This window comes from Mytilus californianus, unplaced genomic scaffold (assembly GCF_021869535.1).
Source record: "Mytilus californianus isolate M0D057914Y unplaced genomic scaffold, xbMytCali1.0.p SCAF_8, whole genome shotgun sequence".
Taxonomy (NCBI): domain Eukaryota; kingdom Metazoa; phylum Mollusca; class Bivalvia; order Mytilida; family Mytilidae; genus Mytilus; species Mytilus californianus.
In genome coordinates this window covers 67,600,266-67,604,034 of record NW_026262734.1, presented here as the reverse complement: position 1 = coordinate 67,604,034, position 3,769 = coordinate 67,600,266, and the positions used below count along the sequence as shown (strand labels likewise).

Genomic DNA, 3,769 nt, shown 5'->3' with positions numbered 1-3,769 from the left:
TATGTACATGTATGTCCGAACTAATTATTTAGATCAAATTAAAACAATTATTTGTTGATGTTTATTTTGCCATTTAATTTTTAAATGAATATAATTTTATGATAAAAACTATCAAGTTGTGTACCTTATGCGTTTAGTACCAAGGTGTTTTTATTTGTATTTGGGTTTTATGGCTGCTTATAGGATTTTGAAAACTTGAAAAACTAAAGAAAATGAAGAAACAGACATAGCCTTATTACGTGTCCGGATGTTTGCACCATTAGTAGTGCTATGTTGCTATATTATTCTTAAATTTTTCTAATAAGTCGACATACTTTAGATATCTGACATGTTCACATACTTATTAACAAGTCGACATACTTGTCTGACATATCTGTGGCATCCGTATAATTTATCTCAGTATAATTATCTGATAAGTCGGATGTAGATGTCACCATATATAAGTGATAAAAGGAATCTTTCAAAAAGCGGAAAAAGACGAATATAATTATCAATATAGTGATCCTGCCTTATCTAATCGACTTGTTTTATTGATCGCTTTAAACAATATATGCATATACATGTATATAATTACTGAATATCTGTCTTACTTCCGTCAACAAATCATAATAAATCACATAAAAAGATTGCGTAAGATGAAAACTTCCAATTAACGTGAAAAATACTATCTTTATAAGGTTCAATGATCAGAGGTAATCATAGTTAAAACTTGGCACGCGAACAGCAGACGTCTTATATCTCCTTTTAAAAATTAAAAGTTATCTGTTAAATTTCTAATCACCCAAATCAACTCAAACGATATCCATTTAAATTTAATGACTAATAGATTGATTGACATAAACTTATTACCTGGTTTTAACAGTTGGGGATTTTAATTGTAATCTATAAGTATTATTTCATAATATTTATGTATATCTTATATCTTTGTTGTATTGTCTACGAGAAACATAGCATAAGGCTATTGATAGTGATTGTACTATCTTTTATAATCAAACCTTTGTTATAAAGCACATGTATGTTTATTGTTCTAACATGTAATGTGCAAAAGAGATAGATGGATAAATCATCATGTATTTTTTCGTTCTAACATGTAATGTACATACGAGTTACATGGATAAATCGATGCAAACCTCTTGCGTAGATCTTGGACAGACTTTGAGGGATGTCGCTGATGATATGAACAACAAATATACTATCCAAAATCGTATTTTATTACGAGAATGTTATCACAATTATATTAACCTTTGGAAGTCTGTAGTTACAATAGCACGATTTATTTCAAAACTGTAGAAATGGTTATGAAATGATTTATTTCCTTTGCAAAGTTTGTTGGAATCTAAATATGCTATTCTTATGGTGACTTCATATGTCGTTGGAGAAAAATAACGAAACAACTTTTAATCCTATGTACTGAGGGAAGTGTGTAGAATTTTACCGCAATACTTAATTTGGTTTTTTGTTTGTTTTATAAAGTGCTTACAAATGAACAGATTTTATTGACTTCGAAGTACTTATCAAAAGTTGTAGAGTAATCATCGAACAAGTCCTGTTTGCATACGAGACATTAAGGAAGTAAGATTTTTGTAAAGATAACCCCGGATAATTCAGTCGTTATATTCCGCTGTTCTACGATGGCTGCATTAAGCTCGCGTGGGAGAACATCGGACACGGAGAGGGATTGAAATATTCGAATTAACAATAAGGTAAATAATTGAATTCATGAATGATGGGTTTCTTCCAACTTTAGAAACAGAATCTATTCGGTACTACCAGGATGCAAAAAAGAGATCTAATAAAAAAAACACACAATGGGGTCACGAGTTATGTGTTCTTCTTCTACGGTTGTTGTTTGCTTATCCTTGATGTTTTGACAGGAAGATAGCATAAAATATAACAATATGTTCTAACAATGACATTAAGGTGTTCGGTTGCAAAGGTGTGTTCAAATAACTTTTTACATTTATGATAATTGTATTGAAGTATCAATCCATTATGTACATATATGTGTATCAAACTGTAAAGTGGCCTGGCGATTTGGTAAAGTCAATTTCAATAGAGAATAACTTGAAGGCAAACATATAATTGATAGACTGTAATTTGCACCAGGTAAAAAGAAATAATGTTGCAATGACGGGTATTTCTAATTTCAGTGTTCCATACAAAATGAATGCTACAGTGCGAGTGGGGCACGATTGCCTATGGACATCTATACTTGTTTACGACAAATTTGATGGTTTTAAGGGATATTATTTTCTACATAACACACATGTATAAAGGCTTCAAATTGTGAAATGATATTTTTTTATTAACAGCTTTACTTTAATCTAAGTTATATATTAAAAATGAATCAATAATTTTAAAAAGCAATGGACATTTTGAAAAAAAGAAAAAACAAACTTCCGTCATTTTGTACTTGATATACTTTATACAGAAAGATGTAAATTGACAAGAAAGTTAGTCTGAGAGAAAAACAGTTTGTGAATGATAGGCATTTTCTAGTTTTAAACACTTGTGTTCAAAATTTCAATGTTTACTCTTTTGAATAACAATTGACAACAATAGTCATGCAAATTAAACGACTGTGTCTGTGGCTTATATATCTTTTACATATGTTCAAAGACGATAAATGCATTAAGCACTTGTGTTCATATTTTAAAAACGTTTACTGTAAAAAAAAAAAAGGAACAAATGACCACCTTAGTCATGCTGTTATACAACAATGCCTATAGTTTGGCATATAAATAACCTTTACTTTTTTAGAACTTAAACTGCATTTGTACAATTATTCACACGGACAAAGAATAATGTTCGTATTATGCTCATTTGTTATTGTGGAGGCAAAAAAAAACAGTGGGTCGCAAAAGTGACGAATCATAACTGGTTGATACAAACTTAAATGAAGTGATTTCTTTTCATTTGAAAGATTAAAGAATTTTTTTCAGATTTTACCAATTTAATTAAAATATAAACCTCTGATTTCGTTATCCTAAAAAGACGATCAGGCGAGTTAATATAGGTGTGAATTTTAATCAGATTGAGATTTTACCAGAATGGCTCTTATGGTTTTGGAGCTAGTATTTGTAATGAAATTACTATTTTTCATGCATATTATGTTATGTGTATTTTTTATGTTCATCATATTTATTATTGGAACTGACTGTAGAAAGGAGGAATATGTGAGTCCGCAAGTTTGTGAGTGCGCGAGCTTGTGAGTGCAATTGTGTGCATGTGTATATGATTGTGCGTGTTTTGTGTGTGCTTAAATGTTGATATGTTTTACAATATATTTTTTATAAATATTTATAAAATAAACAATGCCATTTTTCGTGTCTATTGTTTATTGTTTTTTATAGATCTGGCCATTTGTTTTCTTTTATGAGTTTTTTTTACATTTTGTCATATCGATGACCTTGAGTAGCTTACTTTGCTGCGTGGAAGCAAATTGTTGAAGCTAGTAAGGTATCATAATGTTGCTTTTATCCTGCAGTCAGCAAACTTGTGTACAAACAACAGCTATACAAATATATATTTTTTTTATTTTATATTTACTAGTATTTGTTCTGTTATTCTGCTTCAGTCTTGGGACGAACGACAATGTTGACATTACTGTTAACGTATCAGGAGTATTACCGTCATTGTTTTTCCCCAATTTGTCTTTTTGTCTTTGTTGAATTGGCACTTTAAAAAAAAATGGGCAGAAGTTATCTTCGTTTCAAATAAAGAAATACTTGGCACGAGTAAAGTTTTATCCTGTCCAGTACTACAGACA

The 3,769-nt window shown here is 30.1% G+C and overlaps 1 long non-coding RNA gene across 1 annotated transcript; it reads left to right on the top strand.

Annotated features, from left to right (window-relative positions):
- The first annotated feature begins 796 nt into the window (after nucleotides 1–796).
- LOC127712320 (uncharacterized) lies at nucleotides 797–3,327 on the top strand. The gene is made up of 2 exons (XR_007987035.1): nucleotides 797–1,703; nucleotides 2,151–3,327. It is a non-coding gene; the product is annotated as an uncharacterized LOC127712320 (long non-coding RNA).
- The last annotated feature ends 442 nt before the right edge of the window (nucleotides 3,328–3,769 follow it).